We start from the raw sequence: 13,367 nt of genomic DNA on the forward strand, positions 1-13,367 counted from the left end.
GCTGGTGGGTTCCAACCACCCGCCTTTCAGTTAGCAGCCTAGCGCTTAACCACTGTGCCCCCAGGGATCTTTTTTTAAGCTCAGAGTTCTCCTTAAACGAGAGAGAAAATGATACGTTATGGAGATAAAACACTCCTAGGCCAAACGAAAAAGAAAAATTCTATTTTCACTCATCCAAAAAGTAATCACATGATTCTATAAAAGCATGAGAACTACTCTACTCAAAGGATACAAAGGCCAGGATTCACATTCCCTCTGTTTACAGATGTTATGAAAGTATTAAACTAAATAAAAATGCAATGCTTTGTTCAGGCCAACTACGCTTTCACTCTCTCCCTCTGGCTGACAAGAAGCGGCTGCAGGGAAGGTATTTAAAACGAGAACTACTCTGGGAAAGTGAATTTTGGGATTGCTCAAACTAAGCCAAGATGTTGTGCAACCAGCTTTTACCTAAATCATTTTTCGTTAATTTCAGGGTTTAGAGGAGACAGTCATCTTTATCAGACTGAATACAGGGAATGAGATCGCCTCTCCCTCCAAGCCACTGGAATCACCATCAACACGGTTTTGATTTCTCACACAATCGGTTGGCGGAGGTGGTGGTGGTGTCTCATCCTCAGCTTCAGATAACCGATCACACATCAAGAAAAGCTCACGCACACCTAAGGCCATGGATTTCCTTGCAACTCTTCTGAGTCAAAGAAGCGGCCAAACAAGTATATTGCCAAATCTCTAGGAGCTACATATGTCCCAGGGTTACACAATAATATCAACTTTTAAACGTGCCTTCACATACCACCATTACGGTCACTCATTCGAGATCCGGCCCCCTTCCCACCTCACAAATAATGAACCTAGGTTATCCTGTGCGTTTTAAATCCAACTTAAAAAAAAAAAAGGCGAGAGAAAAAGATTGGAGAGGCTCTTCTTTTTAATTAACTGCCCCACGAAGAAGGAATAAAACTAACTTGATAGCTGCAGAAAAGTTAACAACTTTGCCGTGCCCAGAGGTGGGAAAATTTCACGTAAGACTTGGAAAGCCCTCACGATTTTCCCAGGACCGCCTAGCGCTCGGCGGAAGCGGCGGCAGCCGAACGGCAGCGTCCGAACAATGACGCGAGGGGGAGGGAAAGTTCGGGGCGCCCGCGTTCCCGCTCCGTAGGCACCGGGCCTCGTTGGGGGCCCCGCCCGCTCCCCGCACCACCAGTCTGCCCGTCTCCAGGCAGTCGGTTCCTCCTGCCTCCCAATATCGAAACAGCCAGGGCGGTCCTCCCTGGCTTTATCAGAGCATCTGGCCCAGCGCGGCCGGCAGAGCAGGTCCTCCCGCCGGGGGTTTGACCCTGTGAGCTCCGAAAGCCGGCAGAGGGCAGGAAAGGAGAGGGCGCGAGAGGGAGCACCGGAGGGAACCACAACAGATATGGCGCTCAATTCCTACCGGGAGTAGTCAGGGGCTGCGGTCGAGCTCGAGCGTCCTCCCTCCGCGCCCCCGCGCCGGTCGACAGGCACTGCCCGGGCCGGGAGAAGGGCCGCCAGGCACCTTATCCTGGTAACGAACGCTCTCGGCCCGAGGGCACTGGGGACGCCGGCCGCGACAGCAGTGTGGAGCTGGAGCGGCTGCGAGGCCGGCCGGGACGCTCCGCTCCGGCCGCTTCCACTCCCGCTGCCGGCCCGACGCTACGCCCCGCAAACCCGCTGGCACCGCGTCCGGCGTCTGTGGCGCCTACCTTTGCGTAGCTGGGTCGCGGCTCCTTCCCGTCTCCTCGCTGGGGCCAGTAATGTGCCGGCGAGTCTGGTGAGGGTGGTACCCGCCCCCCTACTCGCTTGCTTTCTTCTCTTCCCTCCTTCGCACCTGCCCCCTAATCCCCTCCCTACCCCCGCCCCTCCTCCCCGGCAGCCTGATCCGCCGGGGCCGCCCCCCGCGCCTCAGCTCCCGCCCTCAGGCCCTCGCCCTCCCGGCCCCTCAGGGCCTTAGCGCTGGCGGTTGGGCGGCGGCAGCGGCGGCGGCAGCGGCAGCTGAGGCGGCGCGGAGCACTATTGTATTCCTGACACTGTGCGCTCCCACGCTCCGCCTCTTCCCTTTCCTTCCTCGCCACCCCCCCCCCGTTCCCCCTCCCACAGCGGCGGCGTTCACCCTCCGCTACTGGCTCTCGCCGGCTGCGGGCGGCGCTCTTCTGGCGGGCCAGGCGCCACGGCGACCGCCACGGGTCTCGAAGCTCCGCCCCCTTTGTGAGCCGGCACCCGCTCCGCTATGCTCCAGGTAGGTTCCTCTCCCTTCCTGCTGCGCGTGCTGTAGCACGGCGTGGAAGTGCTTTGGTTGTGTTGAAATACGAGCGCAGCTCTCCATCCCCCCCAGCTCTAAAGTTCTATAAGTGGGACTCTCATATATGAAACTTATTTTCAGCCACTATTGATTTAGGTCGTTTGCGCTTTAATTAGCTATAATCATACAGCCAAGGTTGCTTTTACCAGAATAAAACAAGTACAAATGGTTTATGATATTGTGTGGCTTTCTGATGTGTCAACTTGGCTAGGCTACAGTTCCCAGTTATTCAATCAAACACTAATCTAGGTGTTGTGAAAGTATTTTGCAGATATAATTAAAACTCCTAATCAATTACTTTAAAGTAAGGGAGAGTATTCTGATAATTTGGGTAAGCCTGACTGAATCAGTTGGAAGACCTTAAAAGCAGGGCCGAGGTTTCCAAGAATGTGAGCAAAAGAGAAGAAATTCTGCCTATGGATGACAGACAGCTTTGGTCTGTGCCCAGGGTTTACAACTTGCCCGTGATCTTCCCTTCCTGCCTGCCCTACAAGTTTTGGATGTGCTTAGCCAGCCACCGCAGTAGTGTAAACCAGTAGCTTGCAATGAATAAATTAAATAAATATAAATATATGAATGAATATATATGCATATATATATATATATGCCCATTGCCGTCCAGTTGATTCTGACTCATAGCCACCCTATAGGAAGAGTAGAACTGCCCCACAGAGTTTCCAAGAAGCGCCTGGTGTGTTTGAACTGCCAGGTGTGTTTGAACTGCCGACCTTTTGGCAGCGGTAGTGCTTAACCACTATACCACCAGGGTTTCATATATGCGTGTGTGTATAGGGGCTTGGGATATATATAAAATCACATTTCTCTATTATCTCCTACTGGTTCTGCTTCTCTGGTTGAACCCTGACGCAAATGTTTAAGGAACAGACCTTCTTGATTTACCTATCTGGGTTTGGAAATATATTATGTGCAGTTATGATTAATTCATATAGTCAATTTCATTTACATTTCTAGGATAAATAATGTCAAGGCTCTTGTATTTTGCCTGTTTTCCATATTAAAGATGTAATTTTATTTTCATAATACACAAATGTGTCTGTTCTAAAATATAGTCCTTCAAACTTACCTCATTTCATTGTACTTAACTTATTTTGAAATAATTATAGATGCACAGAGAGTTGCAAAAAATATTACAGAGAGGTCCTGTGTACCTTTCACACAGTTTCCCCCTATTGTAATATCTTACATAGCTTTAATACAACATCAAAACCAGGATAATGATGTTGGTACAATCCACAGACCTTATTCAGATTTGCCAGTTGTACATGTACTCATTTCTGTTTCTGTATTTTATCACATGTGTAGATTTCTGTAACTACCACAATCAACTGTTCCTGTAGCACAAAGATTCCTCCTGCTACCCTAAGTCACAGCCATGTTCTTCTCTAACCCCTGACAACCCCTAACATTTCTCCATCTCTATAATTTTGTCATTTCAAGAAAACCACATAAATGGAATCATATAGTATGTAACTTTTTGAGTTTGGCTTTTCTTCACTCAGGGTGATTCCCTTAAGATCCACCTAAGCTGTTGCATGTTCATGCCTTTATATTGCTATCCATGGTATGGATGTACCACAGTTCATTTAACCATTCATCCACTGAAGGACATTTGGGTTGTTTCCAATTTTTGGCTTAAGAATAAAGTGGCTATAAACATTCATGTAGAGGTTTTTGTGTGAATATAATTTTTATTTCTTTGTGATGAATGTCCAGCAGCGCAATTGCTAGATCATATAGTAAGTGTTATAAGAAACTGCCAAACAATTTTCCAGACTGGCTATACCATTTTACATTCCTACCAGCAATGTATGAGAGACCCAGTTTCTCCACATCTTTGCCAGCATTTGGTATCATCACTATATTTTTATTTTAGCCGTACTTATAGGTGTGTAGTAATATTTGCATTTCCCTAATGGCTAATGATGTTACACATCTTTCCAAGTGCTTATTTTCCATCTGTATATCCTCTTCAGTGAAATGTCTGTTCATGTAGCTTGTCCATTTTCTAACTGGATTATTTTTTATTGTTACATTTTAGAATTTTTTATATATTATAGATGAAATTTTTTTTTTTTATAGATGTAAGTCTTCTTTCAGATACGTGCTTTGGAAATATTTTTTCCCAGTATGTAGCTGGTCTTTTCATCTTCTTAAGATATTTTGAAGACCAAAATTTTATAATTTTGATGAAGTACAATTTGTCAATTTTTGCACTTATGAAAATGCAAAATGCTTTTGGTATCATAACAAAGAAATCTTCACCTAGCTCTATTGATGTGTTCGGGCTTAAGTCTGATATTTTATTATTTGTTTTTTGTTTGTTTCCCCTGTTTTTTATACTCCTGTTTCCCTTTTCTTTCCTTCCCATGGGTTAATTGAACGTTTTCTGAATTTCATTTTGACTTATTTATACTGTTTTTGAGAATAGCACTGTCATACATTGAATTATGTCCCCCCCAAAATGTATGTATCAATTTCACTGGGCCATGATTCCCAGTATTGTGTGATCTTCCTATATGTTGTAAATCCTGCCTCTATGATGTTAATGAGGATGGGTGACAGTTGTGTTAGTGAGGCAGGACTCAATATACAAGATTGGATTGTGTCTTGAGGCAATCTCTTGAGATGTAAGAGAGAGAAGGGAGCAGAGAGACGGGGGACCTCATATCACCAAGAAAGCAGCACTGGGAGCAGAGCACATCCTTTGGCCCCGGGGTCCCAGTATCTGAGAAGCTTCTCAACCAGGGGAAGATTGAGGACAATGACCTTCCTCCAGAGTGGACAGAGAAAGCCTTCCCATGGAGCCGAAGCCCTGAATTTGGACTTTTAGCCCATTTTACTGTGAGGAAACAAATTTCTCCTTGTTAAAGCCATCTACTTGCGGTATGTCTGTTATAGCAGCCCTAGATAACTAAGACAATCACCTTGTATAGTTTTCTCAGTGTTTGCTGTAGGTATTAAAATATACATATGGAATTTATCACAGCTTACTGTTCTTGACATTTTACCACTTCCATTAAAGTGTAGAAATCTTATTTTTATTTAGGTCCCTTTACCCTCAAACTGTATTTTTCTTTAAAAAAAAAAAAACTTTATTGTGGTAGAACATACAAAACAAAAATTTGCCATTTCAACTATTTTAAGTGGTTGTCACAATTCAGAGTCATAATTTAGTGACATTCATTACATTCACCATGTTGTGCAACCATCACCACTATTTGTGTCCAAAAGGTTTTCATCACCCCGAACAGAAACTAAGTACCCCTTAAGCAATAACTCCTCATTCTCACCTCCCCACGCCCTCTGGTAACCACCAATAAACTTTTGTCTGTATGCATTTACCTATTCTACGTATTTCATATAACTGGTATCAAATAATATTTGTCCATTTGTGTCTGACTTAATTAACTCAACATAATATTTTCAGGGTTCATCCATGTCATAGCATGTATCAGAATTTCATTTCTCTTTATGGCTGAATAATATTCCAGTGTGTGTGTATATATATAACTTTTTTTTTAATCCATTCATCTGTTGATGGACAGTTGGGTTGTTTCCACCTTTTGGCTATTATGAATAATGCTGCTCTAACATTGGTATACAGGTATATATTTGAGTCCTGCTTTCAATTCTTTTGGGTATATACCTAAGAATGGAATTGCTGATTTATATGGTAATTCTATGTTTAACTTTTTAAGGAACCACCAAATTGTTTTCCACAGCAGCTACATCATTTTACATTCTTACCAACTATGCTACAGGGATCCAATTCCTCTGCACCCTCACCAACACTTGTCATTTTCCAATTTTTTTTCTTTTTGATAATAGCCGTCCTAGTGGGTATGAGCTGGTATCTCACTGTGGTTTTGATTTCCATTTCCCTAATGAGTAATGATGTTTGAACATTTTTTATGTCCTTATTGGCTATTTGTATATCTTCCTTGGAGAAATGTCTATTCAAGTACTTTGCCTGTTTTTTCACTGGGTTGCCTTTTTGTTGTTGAGTTATAGGAGTTCTTTACATATTCTGGATATTAAACCCTTATTAGATATGTGGTTACCAAGTAGCCTCTCCCATTCTCTGGGTTGTCTCTTTGCTTTCTTCATAATGTCCTGTAATGCTCAAAAGTTTTTAATGTTAAGTTGGAATTTAATAAAGTCCAGTTTATCTGTTTTGTCTTTTGTTGCTCATACTTTTGGTGTCATACCTAAAAATACATTGTCAAAAACAAGGTCCTGAAGCTTTACCCCTATGTTTTCTTATAAGAATTTAATGGTTTTGTTTCTTATATTTAGGACATTGATCCATTTTCGTGTGAGTGACTTTAAAATATAATTTCCTTATCTATTTCTTCTACATACATTGATCCCAACATCAGAAGGTGTTATAATTTTTGTTTTAAGAATCTAACATGATTGAAAACAACTCAGGAGGAAAAAGATGTTGTTGTTGTTTTTAGGTGCTGTTGAGTTAGCTTCAACTCATAGTGACTGCATGTATAACAGAAGAATGAAACGTTGCCTGGTCCTGAGACATCCTCACAATAGTAGGTATGTTTGAGACCATTGTTGTTGCCACTGTGCCAATCCATCTTGTTGAGGGTCTTCCTCTTTCTTTCCTGACCCTCTACTTTACCAAGCATGATGCCCTTCTCCAAGGATTGGTCCTTCCTGATAACATGTCCAAAGTAAGCAAGACAAAGTTTCACCATCCTTGCTTCTAAGGAGCATTCTGGCTGTATTTCCTCCAAAACAAATTTGTTCATTCTTCCGGCAGTCCATGATGTGTTCAATATTCTTTGCCAACACCATAACTTGAATGCACCAATTCTTTTCAGCCCTTTTTTTTCATTATCCATCTTTAATGTGCATATGAGGTAATTGAAAATACCATGACTTGGGTCAGGCACACCTTAGTTGTCAAAATGTTATCTTTCCTTTTTAAGATTTTAAAGAGGTTTTTTCACCAGATTTGCCCAATGCAGTACATTGTTTGATTTTTTGACTGCTGCTTCCCTGGGCATTGATTGTTGATCCAAGTAAAATGAAATCCTTGACATCTTCAGTATTTTCTCTGTTTATCATAATGTTGCTTATTGGTCCAACTGTGAGGATTTTTGTTTTCTTTATGTTGAGATGTAATCCATACTGAAGGCTGTGGTCTTTGATTTTCATCACTAAGTGATTCAAGTTTTCTTCGCTTTCAGCAAGCAAATTTGTGTCATCTGCATATTGCAGGTTCTAAATGAGTCTTCCTCCAATCCTGATGCCATGTTCTTTTTCTTACAGTCCAGCTTCTCAGATTATTTGCTCAGCATAGAGATTGAATAAGTATGGTGAAAGGATATAAACTGTCTGAGTCATCTAGTGCTGCTGTAACAGAAATACTACAAGTGGATGGCTTTAACAAAGAGAAATGTATCCTCTCACAGTTGAGTAGGCTAGAAGTCCAAATTCAGGGCATCAGTTCCAGGGGAAGGCTTTCCTTTCTCTGTTGGCTCTGGACAAAGGCCCTTGTCATCAATCCTCCCCTGGCTGAGGACCTTCTCAGCACAGGGACCCTGGGTCCAAAGGACACGCTCTGCTCCCTGTGCTGGTTTCATGTATGAAGTCTCCGTGTCTCTCTGCTCGCTTCTGTCTTATATATCTCAAAATAGACTGGCTTCAGAGGCGGGGCAAAGATGGTGGAGTAGTCAGACTCTAACAACAAAGACCTGAAAAAACAAGTGAAACAATTATATATATGACAAGCCAGGTGCCCTGAACATCAAAGGCAAAGTTAGAAAACGTACTAAGCAGCAGGGGGAGGGAGAGACGGTTCAGAAGCGGTGAGGAGTTACTGGACCTGAATTGCCGGGAACCCTCAGGCACCATTCCCTGGAGTGACCTCAGTGGAGCTGGTAGTAGCATTCCAGATGCGGTTTCCTCAGGGAGAGACAGTGAGTCACGTAGCCTACTCACACCTCTGGAACCAGAGAAGAATGGCACTCTCAGAAACAGCTAAGTACTTGCATTTATTTTACCATGGCCACAGCCCCCCAGCCAGCTCCAGTGGCTGTCAATGTCCATGGGGCTGAGATAGGTCCTGCAGCGTGCACTGAGCCATTCCCCAGCCTTTGAGAAGGAATAAGTTCACAATTGGGGGAAAAGATACTCTGCCAGCTCCACTAAGCTGGGGAGCTCAGGACAGAAGTGGCTCCTGTCCAGATACAAAAGATCCATGGACTTTGAATACCTTTCACCCCTGCATGGACGTGTAGGCCTATTTCAGGAGACTAGGCCCTTGTTGGCAGACTGCAACTGTTTCAGCTGTGCAATGGAGAGGTGGGTGTTTGATGTTTGACAACGCTTTGACTATTAAACAGGGTCCTCACCTACCCACATCAGGAGCCTAAGGACTGGTGGCTCCACCCACATCACCTACCCACCCATGACAGGGGTCCAAGGAGAAGTGGTACCTCTCAGTCCTTACAATCAAAAGCACTGGGTGCCCACGGACCAGCTGCAGAACCCACCCATTTGTGTGCTCTTGGGAACAGAGATGCACTTTCTTTACAGACACACAGGGGACAGTTCTCAGCACCCTGCCTTGTTCAGAGCATGACCCCCTGTTGTAACCAGATACCTGTACCTACAACAATCACCCCTGCCCCTCTAAGACTGTAGAACAGAGCCTGTACCACACACTTGATGACCAACTACCTGGACACCTGAGCTGAATCCATACGAGAAAAGTGGATGGACGCCTAGACTCATATACCTAGTAGCAGCTCTAACCATGTGGTGACAGGATGTTAGAACTTCAAAGACAAAAATAAGCTAGCTCACTGAAGCAGCATATTTGGGCATATCAAAACAAAACAAAGCAAGAAGCTAGGATACAGTAAGCAAACATAAAATAAACTAATAAAATACAGATGGCTCAGAGACAATAGTCAATAAAAAAAATTTTTTTAAAAAGAAGCAGACCATAATCATGTCAACAAGCTCTCAAAACAGAGAATCAAAGGATCTTCTGGATGAAGGTGCCTTCCTGGAATTACCAGATGCAGAATTCAAAAGATTAATATACAGAACTCTTCAAGACATCAGGTAGGAGATCAGGCGGTATGCAGAACAAGCCAAGAAACACACAAATAAAGCAGTTGAAGAAATGAAAAAAGGTTATTCAAGCACATAATGAAAACTCGAATAAATTGCAAGAATCCATAGAGAAACAGCAATAAGAAATTCAGAGGATTAACAATAAAATTACAGATTTAGACAAAGAAAGTCAGAGGAGCAAAATTGAGGAAGTGGAAGGCAGAAATAGTGAGAATGAAGATAAAACGCTTGGTATCAATATATTTGAAAAAAATCAGATAAAAGAATTAAAAAAAACGAAGGAACCCTAAAAATTATATGGGACTTTATAAACAGAAATAACCTACAAGTGATTAGAGTGCCAGAACAGGGAGGGATAACATAAAATACAGAGAGTATTGTTGAAGATTTGTTGGCAGAAAACTTCCCTGATATTGTGAAAAATGAGAAGATATCTATGCGAGATGCTCATCGAACTCCACATAAGGTAGATCCCAAAAGAAAGTCACCAAGGTATAATCAAATTTGCCAAAACTGAAGATACAAAGAGAATTTAAAGAGCAGCTAGGGATAAACGAAAAGTCACCTATAAAGGAGAGTCAGTAAGAATAAACTTGGACTGCTCGGCAGAAACCATGTAGGCAAGAAGGCAATGGGATGGCTTATATAAAGCATTGAAGGAAAAAAAATTGCCAGCCAAGAATCATATATCGAGCAAAACTATCTCTCAAATATGATGGCGAAATTAGGACATTTTTATATAAACAGAAGTTTAAGGAATTCGTAAAAACCAAAGCAAAACTAGAAGAAACACTAAAGGGAGTTCCCTGGTTTGAAAATCAATAGCATCAGATGTCAACCCAACACTAGAACACAGGACAGAGCAAACAGATGTCAAACAAAATACAGAAATCACACAAAAAAAATCAAGGTAAAAAATGGTCAAAACACGGAAAGAGTGGTGTCATTAAATAAAAGAGGACAACATTAAAACAATGAAGAGGGACTAAAAAATACGCTCATAGGTCTTTCATATAGAGAGGAAGTCAAGGCAATGTAAAGAAATGAAAGATAGGTTTAAACTTAGAAAAATGGGGGTAAATACTAAGGTAACCACAAAGGAGACTAACAATCCTACTCATCAAAATACAATTCGGGAAAAAAAAAAGACTCAGCAAAAACAACAACAAGGAATAAGAAGAAAAGACAATTTATATAGAGATAAACTACTCAGCACATAAGATTAAGTGGGAAAAAGAAACTCTCAACAACACACACAAAAAGACATCAAAATGACAGCACTATACCTATCCATAATTACGCTGAATGTAAATGGACTAATGCACCAATAAAGACAGAGAGATGCAGAATGGATATAAAAAATCCACCAATATGCAGCCTACAAGAGACACACATTGGACTTAGAGACACAAAACAAACTAAAACTCAAAGGATGGAAAAAATATATATCAAGTAAACAACAACCAAAAAAGAGCAGGAGTGGCAGTATTAATTTCTGACAAAATAGACTTTAAAGTTATGTCCACAACGAAGGATAAAGAAGGACACTACACGATGATTAAAGGGACAATATACCAGGAGGCCATATTAAATATTTATGCACCCAATGACAGGGCTTCAACATATATAAAACAAACCCTAATAGCATTGAAAAGTGAGATAGACAGCTCCACAATAAATAGTAGGAAACTTCAACACACTACGTTCAGTGAAAGACAGAACATCCAGAAAGAAACTTAATAAAGACACTGAAGATCTAAATGCGACCATCAACCAACTTGACCTCATAGACGTATAGAGAACACTTCACCCAACAGCAGCTGAATATACTTTCTTTTCCAGTGCATATGCAACATTTTCTAGAACAGACCACATATTAGGCCATAAAGCAAGCCTTAACAGAAACCAAAACATCCAAATATTACAAAGCATCTTCTCTGACCAGAAGGCCATAAAAGTAGAAAAATCAATAACGGAAAAGAAATCAAACACTTGGAAACTGAACAATACCCTACTCAAAAACGACTGGGTTATAGAAGAAATTAAGGATGTAATAAAGAAATTCACAGAATCCAATGAGAACGAAAACACTTCCTATCAGAACTTTTGGGACACAGCTAAAGCAGTGCTCAGAGGTCAATTTGTATCAATAAATGAAGACATACAAAAAAAGAAAGGGCCAAAATCAAAGAATTAACCCTACAACTTGAACAAATAGAGAACAGAAAAACAATTCAAAGAGTTAACAAGACCAAAAGTTGTTCTTTGAAAAAATTAACAAAATTGATAAATCATTGGCCAAACTGACAAAAGAAAAACAGGAGAGGAAGCAAATTCCCTGAATAAGAAAAGAGATGGGCGATATCACAACAGACCCAACTGAAATTAAAAGAATCATATCAGATTCCTACAAAAAACTGTACTCAAAATTTGAAAACCTGGAAGAAATGGATGAATTTCTAGAAACACACTACCTATCTAAACTAACACAAACAGAGGCAGAATAACTAAATAAACCCATAACAAAAGAAGAGATTGAAAAGGTAATTAAAAAACTCCCAACAAAAAAAAAAGCCCTTACCTTGACGGCTTCACTGGAGAGTTCTACGAAACTTTCAGAGAAGAGTTAACACCACTACTAATAAAGGTATTTCAGAGCATAGAAAAGGACGGAATACTCCTAAACTCATTCTATGAAGCCAGCTTATCCCTAATACCAAAACCAGGTAAAGACAGCACAAAAAAAGGAAAATTACAGAGCTATATCGCTCATGAACTTAGATGCAAAAATCCTCAATAAAATTCTAGCCAATAGAATTCAGCAACATATCAAAAAATAATTCACCACGACCAACTGGGATTCATACCAGGTATGCAGGGATGGTTCAACATTAGAAAAAGAATTAATGTAATCCATAATATAAATAAAACAAAAGACAAGAACCACATGATCTTATCAATCGATGCAGAAAAGACATTTGACAAAGTCCAACACACATTCATGATAAAAACTCTCAGCAAAATAGGAATAGAAGGAAAAGTCCTCAATGGAATAAAGGGCATTTATACAAAGCCAACAGCCAACATCATCCTAAGTGGAGAGAGTCTGAATTCATTTTCCTTGAGAACGGGAACCAGACAAGAATGCCCTTTATCACCAATGTTATTCGACATTGTGCTGCAGGTCCTAGCCAGAGCAATTAGGCTAGATAAAGAAATAAAGGGCATCCAGATTGGTAAGGAAAAAGTAAAAGTATCTCTATTTGTAGATGATGTGATCTTATACACAGAAAACCATAAGGAAATACTTAGGAATAAATGTAACCAGAGATGTAAAAGACCTATACAAAGAAAACTACAAGACACTACTGCAGGAAACCAAAAGAGACCTACATAAGCGGAAAAACATACTTTGTTCATGGATAGGAAGACTCAACATTGTAAAAATGTCTATTCTACCAAAAGCGATCTATAGATGCAATGCAATTCCGATTCAAATTCCAACAACATTTTTTAATGACATGGAGAAACAAATCACCAACTTCATATGGAAGGGAAAGAAGTAAAGCATTACTGAAGAAGAACAAAGTGGGAGGCCTCACTCTACCTGATTTTAGAAGCTATTATACCACTGCAGTTTTCAAAACAACCTGATACTGGTACAACAACAGATACATAGACCAATGGAACAGAATTGAGAATCCAGACATAAATCCATCCACATATGAGCAGCTGATATTTGACAAAGGCCCAAAGTCTGTTAAATGGGGGAAAAGATAGTCTCTTTAACAAATGGTGCTAGCATAACTGGATATCCATTTGCAAAAAATGAAACAAGACCCATACCTCACACCATGCACAAAACCACCTCAAAATAGATCAAAGACCTAAATATAAAATCTGAAACGATAAAGATCATGGA

The 13,367-nt window shown here is 40.9% G+C and overlaps 1 protein-coding gene across 2 annotated transcripts in view; it reads right to left on the reverse strand.

Annotated features, from left to right (window-relative positions):
* Positions 1–1,864, reverse strand: part of JADE3 (jade family PHD finger 3) — a 194,728-nt gene extending 192,864 nt beyond the window's left edge. Inside the window, exon 1 of one of the 2 annotated variants that reach the window (XM_049871273.1) lies at positions 1,725–1,864. The gene's annotated coding sequence lies outside the window, so the exon portion shown is untranslated. Of the gene's footprint in view, positions 1–1,435 lie in introns of both variants that reach the window. The other variant, XM_049871274.1, reaches the window with a different exon arrangement.
* Positions 1,865–13,367: the final 11,503 nt, after the last annotated feature.

This window comes from Elephas maximus, chromosome X, assembly GCF_024166365.1.
Source record: "Elephas maximus indicus isolate mEleMax1 chromosome X, mEleMax1 primary haplotype, whole genome shotgun sequence".
NCBI classification, from domain to species: Eukaryota; Metazoa; Chordata; class Mammalia; order Proboscidea; family Elephantidae; genus Elephas; species Elephas maximus.